The following is a 23,762-nucleotide window of genomic DNA, read 5'->3' as shown; positions in this document are numbered from 1 at the left end:
ATAGGGATTGCATTGAATCTGTAGATGGCTTTAGGTAATATGGACTTTTTCACTATGTTAATTCTTCTAATCCATGAGCACAGAATATCCTTCTATTTCTTTATGTCTTCTTTAATTTCTTTCAACAATGTCTTATAGTCTTCAGTGTATAGGTCTTTCACCTCATTGGTTAAATTTATTCCTACCCACTTAATTCTTTTTGTTGTGATTGTAAATAGGATTATATTCTTGATTTTTTATTTCTGCTAGTTTGTTTTTAGTGTTTTGATGGGTTCTTTAGCGTTTTCTATATGTAAAATCTCATCATCCACAAGTAGTGACAGTTTTACTTCTTCCTTTCCAGTTTGAATATGTTTTATTTATTTTTCTTACTTGATTGCTCTGGCTAGGACTAAGAAGGGTGAGCATGGGCATCCTTGTCTTGTTCCTGCTCTTAGAGGGATAGCTATCAGTTTACACCATTGAGTATAATGTTAGCTGTTGGTTTGTCATATATGGCCTTTATTATGTTGAGGTACTTTCCTTCTATAATTATTTTATTGAGAGTTATTATCATAAATATGTGGTGAATCTTGTCAAATGCTTTCTCTGCGTCTGTTGAGATGATCATGTGATTTTTATTCTTCATTTTGTTAATGTAGTTTATAACATTGATAAAGAATACTGTTGTAATCCTTTGTATTTCTGTTATATTGTTTGTGATTTCTTCTCTTTCTGATTTTATTTATTTGAGGCTTCTCTCTTTTTGTCTTATTCTACCTAAAGGTTTGTCAATTTTGTTTATATTTTCAAAGAACTAGCTCTTAGTTTCGCTGCTCTTTTCTATTTTCTTTTTACTCTCCATGTCATTTATTTCTGCTCTGATTTCTAGTAGTTCCTTTGTTCTCCTGACTTTGGGCACTTCGTTTTTCTTCTTTTCTGATTCTTTTGGATGTATTGTTAGATTGTTTATTTGAGATTTTTCCTGTTTCTCAAGGTAGGCCTGTGTTGCTAGGAACTCCCCTCTTAGTACTGCTTTTGCTGTATCCAATAGATTTTGGTACACTGTATTTTCCTTTTCATTTGTCTCCAGATATTTTTCCATTTCTCCTTTAATTTTGTTGTTGTTCCAATAGTTAATGAATAGCACGTTGTTTAGGCTCCACATATTTGTGACTTTTCCAGCTTTCTCCTTGTGGTTGATTTCTAGTTTCATACCATTGTGGTTGGAAAAGATGCTTGATATCTTTCCAGTCTCAAGTTTATTGGGAGTTGTTTTGTTTCCCAACAAACAGTGTATCTTTGAGAATGTTTCATGTGTACTTGAGAGAAAATGTATATCCTGCTGCTTTTGGATTGAATATTATATATGTATCTATTCAATTCATCCGGTCTAGTGTTTCATTTAAGGTCAACGTTTCTCTGTTGATTTTTCTCTCTAGAAGACCTGTCCATTGATGTAAGTGGGGTAGTAAGTTCCCTACTCTTATGGTGTTGCTGTCAGTTTCTCCCTTTAGATCTGTTAATAGTTGTTTTATAGACTTTGGTGCTTCTACGTTAGGTGCATATATATTAATAAATGTTATGTCTTCTTGATGGATCATCCCCTTTATCATTATATAATGCCCATCTCTGTCTCTTGTCTTTTTTTGCTTGAAGTCTATTTTGTCTGATAGAATTATGGCTACATTCACTTTCTTTTGGTTGTCGTTTGGTTGGAGTATCATCTTCCACCCCTTCACTCTGAGCCTATGTTTTTCTTTAGAGCTGAGATGGGTCTCCTGGAGGCAGCACATTTTTGGGTCTTTTTCTTTTTTTGTTTTTTTGTGTGTTTGTCTTCATCTTTATTTTTTATTTTATTTTTTTTAAGGGGCCTTCCCCCGTGTTTTTTTTTTATTGAGTTATTGATTTGTTACAATCTGGTGAAATTTCAATTGTACATTAATGTTTGTCAGTCATGTTGTAGGTGCACCACTTCACCCTTTCTGCCCATCCCCCACCCCACCTTTCCCCTGGCATCCACTAAACTGTTCTTGGTCCATAGTTTTAAATTCCTCATATGAGTGGAGTCATACACAGATTATCTTTCTCTCGCTGGCTTATTTCACTTAACATAATTCTCTCAAGGTCCATCCATGTTATTGCAAATGGAATGATTTTGTTCTGTTTTGCAGCTGAGTAGTCTTCCATTGTAAATATGTACCACATCTTCTTTATCCATTCGTCTGTTGATGGGCACTTAGGTTGCTTCCACGTCTTGACTATTGTAAACAGTGCTGCAATAAACATTGGGGTGCACAGGACTTTTGGGATTGCTGACTTCAGGCTCTTTGGATAAATACCCAGTAGTGGGATGGCTGGATCGTATGGTAGTTCTATTTTTACTTTTTGGGGAATCTCCATACTGTTTTCCATAGTGGCTGCACCAGTTTGCATTCTCACCAGCAGTGTATGAGGGTTCCTTTTTCTCCACAACCTCTCCAACATTTGTTGCTGTTAGTTTTAGATATTTTTGTCGTTCTAACGGGTGTAAGGTGATATCTTAGTGTAGTTCAGATTTGCATTTCCCTGATGATCAGCGATGATGAGCATCTTTTCATGTGCCTATTGGCCATCCATATATCTTCTTTGGAGAAATGTCTGTTCATGTCTCCAGCCCATTTTTTGATTGGGTTGTTTGATGTTTTGTGGTTGAGTTGCGAGAGTTCTTTATATATTAGGGATATTAAGCCTTTGTCAGATATATCACTTGCAGATATTTTTTCCCAGTTAGTGGGTTGTTTTTTTGTTTCAATCCTGTTTTCATTTGCCTTGAAGAAGCTCTTTAATCTGATGAAGTCCCATTTGTTTATTCTTTCTATTGTTTCCCTTCTTTGAGAAGGCATGGTGTCCGAAACTATCCTTTTAATACTGATGTCAAAGAGTGTACTGCCTACGTTTTCTTCCAGAAGCCTTTTGGTTTCAGGTCTCACCTTTAGGTCTTTAATCCATTTTGAGTTTATTTTGGTGAATGGTGAAAAAGAATGGTCAATTTTCATTCTTTTCCATGTGGCTTTCCAGTTTTCCCAGCACCATTTGTTGAAAAGACTTTCTTTTCTCCATTGTATGCCCTCAGCTCCTTTGTCAAAGATAAGCTGTCCATAGATGTGTGGTTTTATTTCTGGGCTTTCAATTCTGTTCCATTGATCTGTGAACCTGTTTTTGTACCAGTACCATGCTGTTTTGATTACTGTAGCTTTGTAGTATGTTTTGAAGTCAGGGATTGTGATGCCTCCCGTTTTGTTCTTTTTTCTCAGGATTGCTTTAGCAATTCGGGGTCTTTTGTTGCCCCCTATGAATTTTAGGATTCTTTGTTCTAATTCTGTAAAGAATGTCATTGGGATTCTGATTGGGATGGCATTGAATCTGTAGATTGCTTTAGGTAGAATGGACATTTTAACTATGTTTATTCTTCCAATCCGTGTACATGGAATGTCTTTCCATCTCCTTATGTCGTCATCCAATTCTCTCAGAAAGGCCTTGTAATTTTCATTATATAGGTCCTTCACTTCCTTAGTTAAATTTACCCCAAGGTATTTTATTATTTTTGTTGTGATTGTGAATGGTATTGTATTCTTGAGTTCTTTTTCTGTTGGTTCATTACTGGAGTATAGAAATGCTACTGATTTATGCAAATTGATTTTATACCCTGCAACTTTGCTGTAGTTGTTGATTACTTCTAACAGTTTTCCAATGGATTCTTTGGGGTTTTCTATATATAAGATCATGTCGTCTGCAAACAGTGAGAATTTCACTTCTTCCCTCCCTATTTGGATTCCTTTTATTCCTTTTTCTTGCCTGATTGCTCTGGCCAGGACCTCCAGTACTATGTTAAATAAGAGTGGTGATAGAGGGCATCCTTGTCTCATTCCTGTTTTCAGGGGGATGGGGTTCAGTTTTTGCCCATTGAGTATGATGTTGGCTATGGGTTTGTTGTATATGGCCTTTATTATGTTGAGGTAGTTTCCTTCTATGCCCATTTTGTTCAGAGTTTTTATCATAAATGGATGTTGGAGCTTGTCAAATGCCTTCTCTGCATCTATTGAGATGATCATGTGGTTTTTATTCCTCAGTTTGTTGATGTGGTGTATCACGTTGATTGATTTGCGGATGTTGAACCATCCCTGTGTCCCTCGTATGAATCCCACCTGATCCTGATGTATGATTCTTTTGATGAATTGCTGAATTCTGGTTGCCAAAATTTTGTTTAGAATTTTTGCATCTATGTTCATCAGTGATATTGGCCTGTAGTTCTCTTTTTTCGTGGTGTCCTTGTCAGGTTTTGGTATCAGCGTGATGTTGGCCTCATAGAATGTGTTAGGAAGTGTTCTATCTTCCCTGATTTTTTGGAATAGCTTGAAAAGGATAGGTATTAAATCCTCTCTGAAAGTTTGGTAGAATTCCCCAGGAAAGCCATCTGGTCCTGGGGTTTTATTCTTTGGGATGTTCTTGATTGCTGTTTCAATCTCTTTCCTTGTGATTGGTCTGTTCAAATTGTCTGCCTCTTCTTGAGTGAGCTTTGGGAGATTGTAGGAGTCCAAGAATTTATCCATTTCCTCTAGGTTATCCATTCTGTTGGCATAGAGTTTTTTGTAGTATTCTCTTATAATCTGTTGTATTTCTGCGGAGTCTGTTGTTATTTCTCCTCGCTCATTTCTGATTTTGTTTATTTGAGCTTTCTCCCTTTTTTTCTTTGTATGTCTGGCTGGTTTTGGGTCTTTTTCTTAACCTGTCCAGCCTCTCTGTCTTTTCATTGGTGCATTCAATCCATTTACATTTAGGATGATTATGGATATATAGGGACTTACTATTGCCATTTTATCTTTTGTTTTATGGTTGCTCTATATTTCCTTTGTTTCTGTTTCCTTGTGTTTCTCACTACAATTTCAGCTTGACGGTTTTTGGTGATGTGTTTTTCAGTTTCCTCTTTTTTTATGTTTCATGACTCTGCCTTAATTTTTGTTTTGTTGTTACCATGAGGTTTGTATAAAAGGTCTCACAGATGAGATAGTTCCTTTTCTGCTGATAGCATTTTTCCTTCATTTGACTAGGCAAGTTCTGTCTTTTTCTTCTTCCCTTGCTATTTTTGTTGTCAAAATTATTTCTTTCTTTATTGTGAATTTGTTACCAAATTGGAATGGTTAATGTTATTTTTAATGCTTTCTTTCCCTTTAACCTTTGCATCACAATTGTTTACTAACATGTTCTGATACAGAGTTGCAGTTTTCTGATTTTATCTATTTATCAACTTGTTTAAAGCTTTGTATCCTTTGCCTTTTCATTTCAGACAGGAGAGCTCTTTTTGACATTTCTTATAAGGCAGGTCTAGTGGCGATGGACTCCCTCAGTTTTTGTTTCTTCCTCACACTTTATTTCTCAGCTGCAGCAGTGGACCCCCAGCTGTCGCAGCACCCAAGGGCACAGAACTGATTATTACAGTGTTGATTAATACAGTCCCTAAGTAGCTCTCAAATACTTGTACTTTTCTGCATCCTTTCTGAAACCACCCTAGTCGAAGTAAGCAACTAAGTAACTGGATGACTTTAATGACCTCATGTCTCTGATCCTCAATTTCTTGGTTTGTGAAATGAGGCAGTTAGAAGGAACACCAAGTTTCTTCCTTCTCTTTCTTCTGTGATTATCAGAATCTACAACTATGGAGAGACTCAGGGAGAAAGCAATTCCAGTGCTTTGGGAAACCATCTCACTTTCTCCATTTAAATTAACTCTTGGGGTGACTGAGATTGTGCCTCATATCCTCTCATAGCACTGCTCTTAAGGACAGTCTCAGAATCTTCAAGACAACTTAAAAGAAGGCCCTTTCTCTTAAATAGGAATCTGCCTTATGCCATGTTTTGAGCTGTAGAAAATATTTTAGAATGAGATTCTAGTGTTGGTAACAAATTTATCTACATTGTTAATTCATCTGAAAGCTCCTATTCTTGAAAATGTCCCATGTGGAGGTAGAGAAGTTCCATGCAAAGGTTTAGTCCATTTTTGTTGACAATCTCTTGAGTGTATGTTAAAAACCTGGATAACAGGATAATGTTAATGGAGATTGGGGGGGAGGGACAGTGATGAATGAGTTTGGTTGATTTTCAGCAGTAGTAAGGTCAAAATGAAAGCATTATAAAAGAAGAGTAGAGATTTAGGTCAGGGCTTTCTATGAAAAAAAGTAAAAACCATAAGCAGATGGAAAAAGTTTAAGTGACACAGTATGGCAGATTCCACTGATGAGTTTAATAGGCAGCCATTTTAGTGGCAGAGAGAGTAGACTGAAAAGTGAGGAGAAGTTTGGAAAATTCAAGGGACAAGAACCAGAAAAGCAAGGGGTCCCATCCTGCCCTGAGGATTCTTTTGCTCTGAAGTGTGTTAGCCCAGCTGAGGGAAGACCTGGGGAGGATGTTGTAGATCCTCTAAAAGGGGCATCCATCAGCTGCGGGAAGATGTGCCATCTCTCCCCAAAGCTCATTAGCAGATTGGAAGTGGGATGCTGCATTACTCTGATTAGCATTAATTTTATAATTCTAGGCAGAGAACTTTCCTCCACATGAGTCAGCCTTCACACAAAAACACAGACTCACATGGTGTGGATAAAACACAAGTAACCTTACTGCTGCTTCCCATCTTCCAAGGACCCAGTGGGAAGGAAAACGTGGTTCCCTAGCAAAGAGGGGAGTTAAGGGCTGGAGTTTTCCAGCTCTCCAAGCTGGGTGCAGGTCCCACAAATCGGGGAGAAGTGCAATGCCATCTTTCTGGCAGACCAAGACTTTGGGAAAACTGGGTCCTTCTGATCTGGTTAGGGAAGACACAGTACTTCCAACAGCCACTGCAGCAGGGCAACAGCAGCATTACAAGTGAGATGAGGAACATTACCTCAGAGCCTCCCAGGGAGAGAGCATTTAGGCCCCTACCATTTATTGGGATAACTGGTTCCTGGCCCTTTGGAAAATACCCAGTCATCCCAGGGCTAGACTTCTCAGGAAAAGTAACTTGCCAGTCCCTTTTAAATTTGCAACTAAAACCTATCTACACTTTTATTTGTTACATATATTGTTGGGGCTTCATTTCAAAACGCTATATTACAAAACTGTTTCAGATAACTTTAAATCCATGGCAGTGACTTTCAAATTCTTTTGATGGCAACTCACAAAATAAATCTATAAATTATTTTTTATCATAAATCAGTATATACGCACACACACCAAAAGAATATAAAAATTTTATGAAACTGTTCTTACCTTTTTACGTGTAATACACTCTAATATTATCTATTCCATTTTGTTTCATTGTTTTTTAAGTGCTTGTCACACCCTCTAGAATTATTTCATAATCCACTAATGGGTCAGGACCTGCAGTTTGAAAAACACTATCTTAAAATTATTGCTTCCAGGTACCCTAGCCAGTAGTCTGGTATCCAGATTTTTAAAAGGCTTATTAAAATGCATCATCAAAAAGCAATATTTGCTAAAGGACCCTCAGTCTCTATAAAGAGCACTGTCTTGGGGATTCCAACCATAAGTTACCAGATAAATAACCAGCTTTCCTTTGCAGAACTGAGATGTGAGCTCAACACCAAGTAAAAATGACATAAAATCAGAACAAAGTTGGAAAAGGAGGACCACCTCCAAATGCAATATGTGGTCCTTCTGGGAAACATGCAGCAGCCTAGAGTGAGGTGAGGGGGACAAAACAGAAAAAAAACATTAATGGAGAAAAAATCAAGCTCGTAACTGCTGTCTCCAGGCTTCACAAGGTGCACTTGTACTTCCAAGCCTAAGAGACAGAGTGATGTTCATCATGACTCCATAATCCTGTGGCCTTGAGAACCTCAGCAGACATCAGTTAAGTCATTTAAGGATAACTGCAAATTAAATTAGTTCATCCTAATTACGCAAAAGTGATAAATTCAAATAAGCAAGGTAATTCAATTCTGAATTAAAAACTTTTTCAATCACTTGACATCTCAAATCAAAGCAAATGGGTAATGTTACCAATTATATCAATTCGACTCTATATTTCAATACATAAACATATGATGAACAATTAAAATTCTTATGTGATATGCATTTAACTTGTTAACATTTATGCTACAGTAGGGAACCACACTCGAGAAACAGGGTCATGTCCTTGAAAACCAAAGAAGGTTATCACAAAAGAGTCTTTGTAAGAATCCAGCAACAGAATGAGTCCCCAAAATCTATTAAGTAAACTATCCCGCAGGAAAAGTGAGGCAGATCACACTAGTAAAGGCAACACTATGGAAGCTTATGAAATAGTTATCAAGGGAAATATTTGATACATAATAAAAATATTTAGTTTTAGGAAGCAGTATGATAGGCTCTGATATGGTTGCACTTATGAGTACAGGACTTTCATAGGAAGGAAAGAAATGGAAATTCACTGAATGTCTGTGTTTTGTCATGCATCACTAAATACCTTCGATTACATTATAGCATTGGAAACTAGGAAGCAGAAATGTTAAATAACTTGTTGTAGGCCACACAGTAATAAATGACAGAACTAGGACTTAAACTCCATCTTCTAATTACACATCCATTATTCTTGTCACATCAATACCACTTTATCCTGAGCTAGTACTCAAAATATGATAGTGCTTAAACTATTTGCTTAAGCATTTCTTAGGATTTCTGATCAAGGTCAATTCAAATTCCAATTTCAAGGCTAATGAATAAGAAAGTGACCTTTAAAAGGAAAAAAATACGTAAAAAATATACAAGCATTCCGGGTGGCATTATGAATCTTCAGACTTTCGATATTCTCTGTGTCTCGTGTAAGGATGAAAAAAGTTATCTATTGCTGTATAACAAACCACAACAAAGTGGAGTAGCTTGAAACAGTAACTTGTCTCTTATTGTTGTGTGGATTGGCTGGGATTCGCTGGGCAGTTCTTGCTTGGGGTTTCCTAGGAAGTACAGTCAGATGTCATCTTGGGCTGAAATCCTCTTTGCCTCTATTGTGCTGGATGTCAAGATGGTTCATTTCTGTGTTTGCTGAGGATGCTGGCTGTTATCTTATTCGGGGCTGCCAACTGGAGGGCCTGCATGTGGCCTCTTCATGTGACTTGGGCATCTCTCAGAGTGGTGGCTGGGTTCCAAAAGAAAGCATCCCAAGAGGAAATATTCCAAAAGACCAGGCTTCTTACAGCCTAGCCTCAGAAGTCCCAGAAAGTCACCTCCACAGCATCCTATTGGTTGAGCCAGTCACTGAGGCCTAGGGGGAGGGATGTGGACTCCATCTTTTGATATGAGAAGCAGCAGGCAATAAGGGAGGGAGGGAGACTGCCCATGTCACCTTAGTCTTTAGCCTCCCATCTGGCATCTCTACTTTACCCAACTGAGTTAGAAGGGGAAATAGATGATACAACTACAATAACACAAATTATTGTGTGGTGTTTCTCTATCTCTTTGGCACTCTCTCTTTCTCTGGAAACACAGCACTTCTTGAATGAATGGATAAATGAGTCTCTCCCTTTTCCTCTCTACTCTTTTTTTGCCTCCTCACCTTTCTTTTCTTCTTTTTAACTGCAGATGAAAGGTTAAAAAAAATGTTTTAAGCAGCAACATACTCTAATTAGTAAATCTTATAGTTAGTTTCTACTCAGATCTCCCATTTGATGTCTACCTGCCTGATTCAGTCATCGTCCTATCAGGGAAGGTGATAAGAATGCAAGCAAAGGAGAGAAGAGAGGGAAAAATGGGAAAGCAAAAGTAGATTATCAAAGGAAGAAGGAAAATATAAATGGGAATGGAAATAAATCAGGAGCACTGAACACCGTTAAGCCCAAATGGCTGAAAAGACAAAGGGAAAGAAGCAAATTTTTCCCTTATGATGCTGCATCCATCCTTCCTTCCTTTCCAATCCATGGCCGCCATCACCAGCCTTGTCTAACCTTATTTCTTAATGCCTGAATTTTTGCTATATCATCTTACCTAATCTCCCTGCCTAGTTTTTACACCTTAGAAATCACCAAAAATGGGACCAGCCCGGTGGTGTAGAGGTTAAGTTTGTGTGCTCCTCTTTGGCGGCCTGGGGTTTGTAGGTTCCCATTCTGGCACAGACCTATACACTGCTTATCAGGCCATGCTGTGGCAGGCGAGCCACGGATGAAATGGAGGAAGATGGGCACGGATCTTCCTCCAAGAAAAGAGAAAGAAATAAAATAAAATAGATCATCAAAAACACTCCTTTCCTCCTGGTGCTCTCAATTACAAAAAAAGAAAAGAGAACACTAAATGACTTCTGAAGGATTAAGTCCAATATAAACATTTTAAGAATTTTCATAATCTGACCTAACTTTCCTTGCCACTCTTGTTTCTCAAGTCTCCCATATGTGAAACTCTTTACTCAGCCAGAGCACTCTACTCAATGTATCCAAATACACAGAAAAATGAGACTAGATCTCACTATTACATCATGAAAAATACAAAACCTGAATCAAGGAAAATAACAGACAACAAAAATATTACATTACAGAAAGCAGTGTGGTGACATTATAAGCTTATAATTATAGCGGTTATGGTCCAGCTCACTTCTCACGAATACAGCCTTCTCCTTTTGTCTTCTGTCCTTTGCCCTAAGGATCCTATCACCAGGAGCATTCCCTGCCGCTCTCTGCCTTCCTAAATCCTGTCTCGTCAGGACCCACAATATTAACTGACTAATTTGGAAGAAGTGTGATTAACAGAATTATTCTGGACCTGAAGTCCCTTATTAACACTACAGCATCAGATTTGATTCTCGATGGACACCAAGTCACTCAAATTCCATCTCAGTTTTTACTCTGTAGATTTGTTCAGTATACGGTTGATTAAAGGACCATTCACCCCAGTTTGGTAGATAATTCAACCAGCCTCCAATCCAAAGTTTGTATAACTTTGATTTGTAGTAATTACAAACAGTAATTACAGAAACAGTTAAAACATTCATTGCTAATATTGTAACTCTTTGGGAACCTCATATAAATGCAGTTTTAAAAAAACAGGATATTTGAAGATAGTAACATACACCGTGATTAACAAGATTTTGTGGTGAGAGTAGTTTATTGTCAGGTATAATTAAAGCTGTAGATGCTATTCTGAAAGTACAGACTTTAGGGGGCAAGGGAAGAGAGTTTTTGAAGCAAAGTACAAATTAGGAATAATTACAATGATGGTTATGGAATGTCAACATCCATTTCATCATGATGAGCTCAATCTCCTTCAAAATTCACTTGAGTCCGGGAAAGCATTAGTGTAAGACAAAAGGCAGCTTTGGGAAAAATACCTTTGAAGTATTAAGGAGTAGAGTGATTGGCAGTCAGCAAACATAAAAATGGACGAAAGAGTAAATGTCTTGATCACCTACGGAAAGTGTACACTTCAAGTATCTTATTAAAAAACCAGTTTTCTTTTTCATGTCCAATGTTGAATGCACCTGCAATTGTTGTTTTTTAATCTATTTTGATCCCCAAACTGGATATAAATAAATGTTTTATGGGAGTTTATAAAGGTGATGAAATTATAAAGAAAAGTAAGTGAAAGATTATCAGACAGGAGAGTGGAGGCTTCTGGGGTGATATCAACATTGTATGATGTGACATGAGTGGTGGATCTGTGGGTGCTCACTTCATTCTCCTTGCTTATGGTTTATGTGTGTTGCTGTTTACAAAGCAGTTATGTAGAAAATCCGCTGACACTAATACCTTCGACAGTTCATTAGCCCAAGGGTGTCTGTTATGCTTTAACCAGGGCTTTGCTCACGTTCCCTTTTGCCCACATGAAGCCAGTTGTGCATTAAGAGATGACACAAACATCTCTTGAAACAAGAGATTTCTTCTTGTTTTCTAGAAGAAATAGCGAAGCTGGTCTAGCGCTTGGTGATATTTCCAAACAGTCCTTTTGTGAATGGCCGTGAGAAGATGTCCTTCTTCAGCCAAGGATGAAGTCTTATACTTTGTATTATTTAAAGTACCTGATGCCATGCTACACAACTAGTGTGTGTGCATCCGTTCATCTGACAGATATTTATTGACTCACCTACCAGCTGACTCCCTGGGAAGCCAGAGCAGTTTGCCAACTAATATGGTTAATTGGGATTTGATAAGTGCTATAAAGACACCAGAGATTCAGCAGTTTCTCCCAGCTATTGAACTTATTTTGGCTAATGGATATCACTCTCACTCCCATTTCAATCTTACAAAGGGATGCTAGAAGAGGATTGACCAGTCAGAAGGTGGAAACTTAATAAAAATTGAAAGTCAGAGACGGGAGGGAATGAAAGCAGCAGAGGAAGAAGGAGGCAGAGACTGGACAGCCAGCAAGGCCTCAGTGCCCTGCACAGTTTAAGCTGAGCCAGATATTCTTCCTGTTTCCTTGCTTGATCTTTGCTTGATCCTCCCTCTTGCCGACGCCCTCGCCTGGAGGAGTCAAGCCCAGCACAGATGCCGCTGAGACAGGTCAAAGCCAGGGAAAGGTCCTGGGATCAAAACTTGGCTAAGTATGATCCAAACTTCCAAGCAGTCAGAAGTAGAAAGAGCCAGAAGATAAACCTAACCCATTTTTGAAGGGGTGCCAAAGGTGAAAAGCAGGAAAACCAAAATTACTCATCAAGTCTAAAGGGGGAGCACAGAGCCAGAAGCTGAGAGGAGAAGAGGAGTCAAGCAAGTCAGTGCCAGGTAAAAACAGAAATAGAGAGTTGAAAAGAAAAAAACAAAGCAATGCGAAATGAAGGGTCCAAGACAATAATTGGGAGCATTCCTTGGGGTTTGATAATGGATTTTATGGGTTAGCTTAAGTTAAAAGCAAAAGATGTGAGCGGGTACCTTCCTTCCTTCTGACATTATCTCCCACCTTATCAACAGTCCATTGTTACCAAGGCATTAACAACACTTACCAAACAAAGTCTAGAAGGCCTTTGGGCAGTCTTGCTAAAAACCATCTTAGTCTAGACTGATTTGGCCTTGAGGATGACCACATCTCCTCAGGACAGTTCTCCCTGGATTCCTTCATTGGCTGTTTTGGGAAATGACGCACTTGGACAAATGGTCTACCTAAATGAATGATTCAGGTCTGAGCAGCATGAGACACTGGCAGATAGGAATGCCTCCCTTAGCAGCAGAAAATTCAGCACTTACCACGTCCCATGCGGCATGCTCTCCCAGAATACTTTTAATATGATATCCCAGTGTATTTAACATTTTAAAATTACTCCATTTGGTTAAAATCAATTAGATTTTTTTGAGGATCTTGGTCTTTCTCCAGCCCAGTTTAAACCATAATTTCCTGAAGACTAGGATTATCTCGCCATGTTCTTTTTCACGTCCCCGTCGTTTCTAGTCAAGCCTCAAAACATGAAGTCTGCACTGTGGGTTCATAGCACCTCAGAGATCATCTCGATTCTCCCCATCCCACAGTGGGAAAGTGACCTCAGTCAACGTGGAGTAGAGTGTTTAGTCTCAGCCTTAAAATAAGTGTTTTCTTTTTTATTGTCTTTTCTTCCTGTCTGCTTTTCAGAGTAGAAGCAACAGTAATTTAAACTGTTCTGCTATGTGACCTACACTCCACAGGTACCTTATAATAGCTGAGCCAGGGCTTAACAAAGGAATTGGGTGTGTGTGGTATTTGTGTGAGCATGTGCTTGGGTGTATGTGGTATTTGTGTGAGCATGTGCTTGTGTGTGTGTGTCACAATCTGATTGCCGATGTGGGATGGGAGATGGGGAAGAATGTTTAGGCACTTGTGTATTTATATCAAAGAGATGGTAGGACCCACAAAAAAGAATTCATTTTTTGTGATGTTAATGTTATATTTTGGGGGGAGGTTTTGGGGGAGGAAGATTTGCTTCTAAGGGGTGGACTCATATCTCTGTGTGGGGAGGCTCAGTTATAACGACAACTGAAGTCTCTCCTGGCGTTGGGATATTTCATTCTCATAGGGAGAAATGCAATGCTCATCCCTCCTCCCTCACACCCCCCCACCACTTCCTTGGTGCCCTTCCAAGGTAGGGCCCTTGGTGCTGGCTGCTCAGTCCTCCCCCAGGGGTGGCTTTCCAAGGCCAAGAGGGCCAGAGAGGGCTGCTGCCAGAGATGCTTCTGTTCTGGCTCCTTCTCACTCCCCTTCCTGTCTGCTGGGGCTTTTGGTGGCAGCACCTAGTCCTGATGGGGTTAGAGTACCACCCTGGAGTGGATGGTGTGTGCACCAGCAAGCATCCAGTCAATTCATGAGTTATCCTCTGCGTGAGCTGGGCTGTGATGTGCCGTTATCTTCCTGCTCCCATTTTACACTTCACACACCAGCTTTCTCTCCAGACAGTTGTTTGATCACTAACTACTTCGAATATCATGACCATAGGCTCATTTATTTTTTTCTGTTTTAAAGGATGGTGCTGGTGTGCACAGGGAGCAGCCACGTCAATTCACACATTTGCCAAGGTATCCGATTGTGAGCTGCCTATCAAGGTGCTGACTTTAATAAAAGCTTATTACCGTGAGCATTATTTAGCATTTATGTGGCTCCTCACAATTGTTTACCCATTATTTCTCAGCGCTCCCCTGTCCAGGTGATCAGTGTTAGCAACTCACATTGTAGAGGCAATAAATCCGGGGTCCTGGAGAGGTTTTAGTAATATCCCCAAAAGGACACAAAGTGAATAACCACAGAACAGTGACTTTCCTGGAACCCCTTGAAACTGGCCTGGACCCCTCTCCCTCTAGCATACTTGGCGAGTTCACTCCTTCCATCATCTGGTTTGCAGACCTGCACAGGGTGGGCTCTTCTCGCAGATTGCAGCTCAGATACCCTGAGGCCTTCCCTGGTGACCTTATCTACAACAGCATCCCCTCCCCAAGGCTCTATCACATTCCTGTGTTTATGGACTCCACAGAGCTTAGTGCCACCTGAAGTTATCTGTTTATGTGAAGTTGTGTGTCTTTGTGTTTGTTGTCTGTCTGCACCATTCAGGAAGGTCATCACTATGAAAATAGCAGTCTTGCCTGGGTTGTTCATTGCTGTGTCCATCCTCTTTGTTGAAAGCACCTGTCATTACAGTAGGCACTCAATAATGCTTGTTGAGAGAATGACAAAGACAGACCCTGTAAATACTGTTACTCACACGTCATTTTCTTTGCCTTTTCATCTCTTTCTGGATTTTCTGGCCATAGTCACACATACAGTCAGTTATTCTCAATTACGCTGGAGCTAATGATCCAGGCTGTGGATGGCCCAGGTCCTTGGCTTCCTTCCCTCTCTGGCTTCCTCTCCTCTGGAGATTCCTCCAGATCTTTCGGTCTTTTCTGGCCTTAGTTGAGAGGGGTCGAGAGGAGAGTAGGGCAATGAAAGTCCTCTTAGACAATTTTGCAAGTTCTAATAGCTTTTGACAGGTACAAAGTTGAAATTATTGATCTTAAGATTTATTTTTTACCTTATTTGTGGATTTAAAAAAATGCCTCTGTTTTATATATGCAGTACAGTGAAAAGTGCTTTGAAGAAGTTAAAAGCACTGTATAAATGTAAGAGAGAATTATGTATGCATGTAGTCCCATTAACCTTGGTAATTGAGACTTGGTTGTAGATTTAAAATATAATTAGTTTTGATAGAACAGTAGCTCACACTTTTCTAATGGGTAGAGCCAGACAAGGCTTAGAAAACGTGCCTTTGGTAGATTTTATTTTTGAGCCATCAAATCAAGACAAAGCTTACAATCCCTTCAGAGGCTAAAAGGGTGGCAGTAGTGGTGATTTCTCATCAACAAGTCAGAATAGGCAAATGTTCTTAAATGATTGCATTTTCTTGCTTCAAATTTCAGGACAATGAGAATACAGTTTCCTCCGAAAAAATCTTAGGCTGATCTTGGAAGAAAGACCCCCTGGATCATCTAAAAATAAAGTTTTCTATTAAAGGTTGGTTTTAATGCTCGTTATAGCCCTATGTGCTACCAGAAAATGGTTTGCCTTTTTGTTTTAAACATAAGGAATCAATGTAATGCCTTATACCTGATAACCTGTGCTGTTGTATTTGGTCCTCCCTACAACTCTGTCCATAGATATTATTGTTGCCACTTTATAGATGAAAAGACGGAAGCAAAACCATTAAGTGCCTTCCCCAAGGTCTTAAAAGAAGTCACCAAGAAGGTGGTGTGGCTCAAGTCTCCTGACTCCAGTTTACTATTCCCCACAATAATGTTGGAAAACCACATTGGAACGGGAAGACTCATTCCAAGTACTGCTGTCACACCAGCAAGCTTCAAAGGTCAGGCAGATATTTTACTTTACGGTTAAATTGGCCACGTTTGCTCAGTGTGTACTATATCCCAGGCCCTGTGCTTTGCCCTGGGAGGATTCAGAGAAAGTAAAAGACGGATTAGACTTTCCTGGCTCTTACAAGCTGGTGGGAATGGGAGACACATACATACAAACGTGGAAGGGCAAGGGGGACAGTGCACTAAGAGAGATACACAGCTCTGTGGGAGCAGGGGAGGAGCAGTCTCTGAACACGTTCCAGGAAAGGGGTCACCTTCCATGCCAAGATGAACTTTGCATGAATAAAGATTTAAGTGAGGACAGATTGAGAAGAGTGAAGAGGGGAATGGGGTGTCGACCAAATTTCATCCACCTGCAATTTTACCTACTCAAATTTTATCTACCACGGCAAGAAGTTAGTGTCTAATATTTTAAAATTACTTTTAAATACAAGTATTTGCGTATTAGTTATATAAATGGAGGTAAACACCAGAACAGCTATGATGGAAACGGCTCAAGTGGTTTCCATGGGGAATGGAACTGGGGGGATAGGAAGGATTGGGGTTGTGAGGTGGGGGAGGGCCTGCCATGGTTCTTTATAAAGCCTTCAGTACTATTTGGTTTTAAAGGCACAGGTATGGATTCCTTAGATAAATATTAATTTTTAAGTGAGCCTTAAAGAATGAGTAAGGTTTCTCCAAGGAGAGGGAGGAGGTGGGTATTTCTAGCAGAGGACCCAACATTAACAGAGAGAGGCGGCAGGAGAGCAGAGGGAAGAGCAGGTAACCCATTAGGATAACTGTGGAACACACCTCCCTGCGTGGGGACACATGAGCTGGTGCTTGATTGCAGAAGGCCTTGGATAGAAGGGCGCGCACAGACACACACACACACTCATGTGGTTGTCGGCAGGAAAGCTTTACGTACAGCAGTGGTTCTCACCTTGGAGATTACCTTGCTTGTTAAAATTGCTGGGCCCCACATCAAAGTTTCTTCTTGAGTAGGTCCAGAGTGAGGCCCAAGAATCTGCATTTCTAATAAGTTCCCAGGCAATGCTAATGCTGCTGGTCTGGGAACCACAATTTGAGAAGCAATAATAGAGTAATCTAGCAACAAGGAGAAGTCGAGACTAGAGTAGTGGGAGAATGAAGGTCAAGGGACTGTTCCACTAGGACACAGCAGAAGGAATGGGGCCCTGATGGGGAGTGACGGTGAGAAAGTCCAGAACAGCAATCAAGAGAACAGACTGACTGCTTCAGAGGACCACTGGGCCATGTTCTGGGTCACACCAAATCACAAATCACTGTTAAATCTCCAGTGCTTGGGCCAAGTATGCCAAGAAGCACCTGAAATTCATTTTTAAAGCAGCAATCCTGTCTAGAAATTAAGCTGTGAGTTTTACCTTACTTTCCCTTTCTTCCCCATCTCTAACCTCATTCTAGTGCAATTTAGGTTACAAAAGCATCTTCCAGGGAGAGCATTCATATCTGCACGTGGTCAGAAAGTGTATCTGTCTGTATATATAAAATCGTATTAAAGCTGGTTTCCTTATTATTTCATTTTAGAACATCCCTGTAGCTAAATGGTGTTCAAAGTAAACATGGAGAACAGAAAGCATCCATCTCTACCTAGTGGGGCAAAAAATGACTGAATTCCCATACCATATAAATACCCCCTGAAAACACAGAGGAATCCTTGATCCACCCAGCATTCACTGAGTATCTGCCTCGTGGCAAGCACTGTGGATGTGCTTGGATACAAAGGTAAATAAAACGTGGGCCCACTCCCAGCAGTTCAACATCTAGCAGTCTTTGTCCCATGCTCTTAAATCTTGCTAAGGATTGGGTTTTGTTTGTAATAGAAATTCTAAAGCAGGGACAGAAGAAGTTATCTTTCCTAAATTGCCCACCTCTGTTGTCTAACTATTCCACTGAGGAAAACACTTGGTCCTTCGCTGAGCTCAGATATGTTTTGCTGACACACAGAGTCTGGGCAGCATCCAGCCCCCCGTTTACTCCCTGGTCTTTAAGTCTAGTAAGTATTTTATCATTTACACCTTTCGATGTCCAAAGAGAGTGCCGCTCGGGGTTTAAAACATGCAATTTCCTTTACTACCTCCCCAAATAATGGGGTCATTTCAGGACCAGGACAGTTTGGCACTGGGACGTGTTTCCCAGAAGTACTAATAGTTCGAGAGAGGAGCAAGTGTCTTCACATCTGCAGGTCTGGGTGCCGAACTTTCTACTGTCAGTGAGAATCATGTCCCAGTGAAAATGTAGAAGTGAACCAACCCTCAAAGGGATAAGGTGACAGGGAGTGGTGTTTACTTGAGTCAGAGAGTAACTGAAAATGACTTCTGCAGCTGGAATAAAACAAAGGGTTGAAGGTCAACTTCCTCTTTGATTTTGGCTAGTCAGCAGTTCAAGCAGCCTTTTCAAATGTTTCGTGTCTGCTGACTTGTCCAACTCTATAAAAGACCCCACATCTTGCACCAACCTGTACCTCTTGGGCACTGGAGCGAAAGAAAAGGAAAAATGTTCCGACTTATTAGAATTAATGAAGTCATGCCACTCACATCCGTCCACGTTACTCCACTTTGGTCACCACCATTGTGGTCCATGCTGATATCATTTCTCTTGTAGATTACTGCAGTGGCCTTCTCACTGGTCTCTCACATCCTGTTTACCCCATCCAAAGCATTCTTCACATTAAATCACTGTAATTCATTAATTCACAGTATTAATTCACAGTAATCTTTTGGAAACTCAAATAATACAACTAAAATCTGAATACCCTACACATATAAATAAATCCTAACTTAAAAATTTCCCCTGGCTCCCCATTGCTCCAAAGACTTAACTAGTTGATTTGGCCCAGAGAACTCTGCTTAATCTGTGCCTCCCACGCTTTTCCCTCTTCTTGTTGCATCACATTCCTCCCTCCTCACTCTCTCTGCTCTCATCACCCAGATTCCTCTGCCTGGAACACTTCTCCCTCCCTGCTTTGCCAAGTTGTCTCCTACTCACCTGTTACCTCTTAAGCCTTATCAGCTCCTGAGGGGTGGGTGAGGAAGACACTCTTCTCCTTGGTTAGGCCCAATCCCCATGTTTTAAACTCCCTTGGCACCGACAACCAGCTCATGAACCCTTCATAGAATGTAACATGGGACATTTACACAATCTTGTATGATTAATTTCTGCCTGATCTCCCCTCTAGACTGTAAGATCCATGAAGGCAGAGACTCTACCTTTTTGCTTACCATTGTATTCCAGAGCCTGGCATAGTGTCTGGCACATGTTAGGTACTAAATAAATTCATTCTGAAGGAAGGAAGAATGAATGAGTGGTAAATTGATACTTCTAAAATAATAAAGAGGAGGCCTAGCATTTTAAATGAGTGATAATAATGGGTAGCACATATTAAACTTCTAGTGTTGGGTAAACACTGTTCAAAACTCTTTACTCATTCATTCCAGTTCCGAGGACCAACCCTATCAGTACACATCAGTATCTGCGCATAATAGATGAGATATGAGACTCAGGCTACTTGTGCACGGCCAGGCAGCCAGTGTAAGGTGAAGCCTTAACAGTTGTCAATATTGTTACTCTATTTATTACTATTCTCACCTTGGTGGAGTTCCTAAGAGTGCCATCGTCAAAGGGGGTGGTGTTGGGCAGGCAGAGCCCTGCCCCCAGGCCTCTGAGCGCCTTCTAAGGCTGGGCCTGGAGTGAGAGTTTGGGGGACCAGGGGCTGTGAGGGCCTGCCCACCGTAATGGAAATGGCACATGGAGGAAAGGATCCTTCAGGCTGGGCAGTGGGGAAGGTCACTCAGGCATCCAGAAACCTTCCTCAGAACCTGTCTTTGAATTAAATCTCAACTCATATCTTCCAGAAGCCTGAGGTGAGATGTCTGGCCATGTTGCTCGTGCCGTCGCCCTCAAGAAGCCAAACAGGCTCTCAGAGTCTCTCAGGCCCTGCCCCCGGACGTGGCCCCGCCCCAGAGCATGCTGGGCAGGACCTCCCCATAGATCCCTCCCATTGCCAATGTATTCCTCCAGAGGATTCTGAGCTCTGCTTGGTGTTTCCAGCTGTGATGAGGTGAATGTAGTCTTGGTCCTCTGGAAAAGTAGATAATTAAGGCAGATAGTCCACACATGTGAAAGTGTTGTGACTTGGAAAGGGCGGGCAGATCCCAGGTTGGGAGGATTAAGGAAAGCATTGAGGGAAACCTTTCAGTATGGTGGGAAGGAAGGAGGAAAGAAGAGATGGAGGATCTCATTTTGGTTTTGGTTTTGTTTTGTTTTGAAGTTTTTATGAAGAAAAGTTCCCATCTGATGACTTCTCTGTTTCCCTCTGGTGGTCCAGCACATATGATCAATGAGCGAGGAGTGTGGACAAGGTGTAGGAAAGTGGAATTGTTTTGAGAACTTAGGCAAGCGAGTTGACTGAGAAAACAATCACAGAAGCTCCCCCGAGACAGGGCCTCTGTTTGTTGCCTCCACTGGGTGTCCCAAGTGCTTGGAAGAGCGTCTGGCACATGGTAACACAGGAGGAATGACTGGATTCTGAGGCAGTGGTGGAGCTGAGCAACAAATGTAGAACAGAAGTTTATGGGGCACAAACACACTTGTGTGATTTTATCCAAAAGGAAGCAGGCCCTTATTTGAAGGCAGTTCTAAAACAGGCAGAGTTGGATTTTGCTAGACAGGACGAATGAAAGAAGGGGGTAGGCTGTTTAGAGCAGAGCAGTATATTTAGGTTTAGGATTAAGTGATGCCCCATGAAGTTTTGCTTGGAGAGGGAGGAAATGAAGACAAAGGTTGTCAGGTGAGCAGGGGAAAGTATAGAGTGGCTTGTAGTTCCTGAATAGGTTGAGGAATTAGCATGCTGAGGGCATAAGCTGAGTGGATAAAGGGAGGAATGTCAGACTGTATTTTTTCAGAACACACAAGTGTTGCTGGTGATAAGTTCTAGGATATGGCCGTAACTGAACTGGAATGAAGGTAAAGGACTCTAAGATGAGAAGGAGCAGACAGTGAGAGATCAGATCATTGGATGGTCTATCCGGATGGATGTTGGGGCCTCTGATTGATTCCTTCCACTTTGAGTTCCTTTCCTGTCCTCCACAGAATTGGCATTTCCTCTAACTCTAACCTTCAGTCCATGGCATGACTCTGGACAAGAAGGCAGAAATGGGGTGGTGAGAGAGAGGGCTGAAGTAGACATCCGTTTTGTTTTTGTTTTTATTTTGACACTCAGCATTCACTCACCTTCTAAAAATAGTCCTTCTTTTGCCCTCTGGGGATCTAACCCCGTTGTCAGTTTCAGTCCCTGTCAAGTGGAGTTGTTTATCACTAACGCTCTTACTTTAAAGGAGGGCATTGAAGTCAGGCTTGGCCAAAAAGATTGGTCCATGCTTTTGGCAACAGCGTTTGGTCAGGGATGGGCATGTGACCCAACTGGAGACAATAAGGCACAGTGGGACTTTTGAAGGGACTAGTGGGAGAAACAACCCATTTTTGGCTGTGCTTTTAGTTTGGAAGATGTAGCTACGAACTTGCCAGACAGACTTACAAGGTAGCCAGTCCAGAATCTAGAGCAGAGAAATGGATAGAAACTGAAACTTGATGACATCAGCTGAGCCCCAATATGAATCCTCCTGCCTGAGGGCAGCCTTACTCCCAGACCTTTTTCAGGTGCCTGAGTCAACAGATCCTGTTTTTAAAGTCAGTTGAATTGTACTTGCCATCATTTACATCCAAAGAATCCCTCACAGCGTAAGGGGGCTCTCCATCCCTGGCTCCCTCTTCTGTGCTAGCACTCTGAATATGTATTACCTTCTCTGTCCTTCAGGTCGTGCCCTTCTATAAAAGAGGGTAAAGAAACCTACTTCAAAGCATTGTAAAGTTTAAATGGGATAATATACATAAAAAGCATAAATTTGTTTCACAAGATTGAAGTACAATAAGCAGTACTTAATTTTTCTAAATTAAATTAAATCTGGCTCAAAGACCCCATTTTAAAGGGTAGGAAGATATACAATAGTAGTCATTAATGGGAGCTTTTTGCCTATTTAGTTAAGTATTCACCATCAAATATGTAGGTAAGAGCCTGTGATCTTGAGTCCATCTCGGTTGCCCCTGGGATTTTCATTGCCCAAGCCCTTCAGGCCCATTGAAAGGCCAGTGGCTGCACAGCCTCTGTGCTAAGTGTGAGCAATGCCGTGTCTTGCGACAGCTCTCAAGATGATGGGGCTTGATGATTAGTCATCTCAGCATCATCACTTCATCCCTTAAAACATTGTGCTGTCTCCTAGAGGACTTCCACACAGAACCCGTCCACCTAAGGGACTCGTGTCTACATCCTGATTCTCAGGGTCTTGGAGCCACTGCTACCTTTAGGCAACTCTCCTTCTCTCACCCCAGCACTTGTGTCAACCCCTATCTCCTCTCTCCTTGGAGCAGCCAGCTAAAGTCTCCTCCCACATGAGGGTCTGGACAGGACTGTACAACAGGTGTCTCACAACTTCTCCTTGGGTTCAGGAAACATGAAAGCCATTAATAACTCCTGAACCCAGAAGCCCAGAACTTCCTGTAAGACAAATGAGGAAAGGTAACTTTTATTCCTTCTGGAGTCCCCTCAGGTGGAGGGTAGAAACAGCATTATCCTGCTTCAAATGAAGGTTGCCTCAAGCTGGGCAAGAATCCCTGCAAAGGAAAATTACCTACTCTTGTCAGCCCAACCCCCTCCCACAGTGAAGCATTGCTAAACTTGCATAATACTCAGTTCCTTCTCTACCCCCATAGAAGGAAGGAACAGACCCCGAGTCTCCTGGGAGAGATAGGGAGGCAGCCTCCACAAATCTCTGAGCTTCCACTTGGCCTCCCTAAGGAAGACCAAACGTGTCCTTGTGACCCCAGGAAAATAGCCTAATTTAGGCTCTGATCCAGGGCCAGTGGAAGTTCCAGAGGAAAGGCCTCAAGAGGAGCCCCGGGGCCAGCCCCGTGGCCAAGTGGTTAAGTTCGCATGCTCCGCATTGGCGGCCCAGGGTTTCACTGGTTCGGATTCTGGGTGTGGACATGGCACTGCTCATCAGGCCATGTTGAGGCGGCGTCCCACATGCCACAACTAGAGGGACCCACAACTGAAATATACAACTATGTACTGAGGGGATTTGGGGAGAAAAAAGAGAAAAAAAGAAGAAGAAGATTGGCAACAGTTGTTAGCTCAGGTGCCAATCTTTAAAAAAAAAAGAGAGAGAGAGAGAGAAGAGCCCCTTCTCGTAGCCTTGGCCCCTTCATTGTGGCTGCAGATTAGGGCACAGTTCTGAGTGTTAATCCATGTGAAGGCTGCCTCAAGAAAGCTGATTCCCTTAGGCAGCACCTGGTACCAGAGAAATTCACAGTACCTGAAGCTGGGATCTGGGGTTCCCATACCCAAGCCACATCAAGGTACCAGTCAATTCATGCATTTTATTGGCCCAGACATTAGGTTTGGAGTGTGGGC

At 41.3% G+C, this 23,762-nt stretch overlaps 2 long non-coding RNA genes across 31 annotated transcripts in view; one reads left to right on the top strand and one right to left on the bottom strand.

Moving 5' to 3' along the window:
- LOC138917633 (uncharacterized) overlaps positions 1–23,762 on the top strand; it is an 80,055-nt gene that overhangs the window by 7,553 nt on the left and 48,740 nt on the right. For 7 of the 30 annotated variants that reach the window (XR_011425871.1, XR_011425869.1, XR_011425883.1 and 4 more), the window contains 3 exons: positions 15,824–15,917; positions 16,061–16,266; positions 17,822–18,019. This is a non-coding gene — a long non-coding RNA (uncharacterized lncRNA). Of the gene's footprint in view, positions 1–14,396; positions 14,450–15,823; positions 15,918–16,060; positions 16,267–17,821; positions 18,020–20,148; positions 20,355–23,762 lie in introns of all 30 variants that reach the window. The other 23 variants (XR_011425876.1, XR_011425867.1, XR_011425865.1 and 20 more) reach the window with 11 other exon arrangements.
- LOC138917635 (uncharacterized) lies at positions 15,136–19,096 on the bottom strand. Its single transcript, XR_011425894.1, has 2 exons — positions 18,832–19,096; positions 15,136–15,315 (listed from the first exon to the last, which is right to left on the bottom strand). It is a non-coding gene; the product is annotated as an uncharacterized lncRNA (long non-coding RNA).

This window comes from Equus caballus, chromosome 15 (assembly GCF_041296265.1).
Source record: "Equus caballus isolate H_3958 breed thoroughbred chromosome 15, TB-T2T, whole genome shotgun sequence".
Taxonomy (NCBI): Eukaryota; Metazoa; Chordata; class Mammalia; order Perissodactyla; family Equidae; genus Equus; species Equus caballus.
The sequence above is the reverse complement of the archived record's forward strand: the minus strand, read 5'-3'. Positions and strand labels throughout refer to the sequence as shown.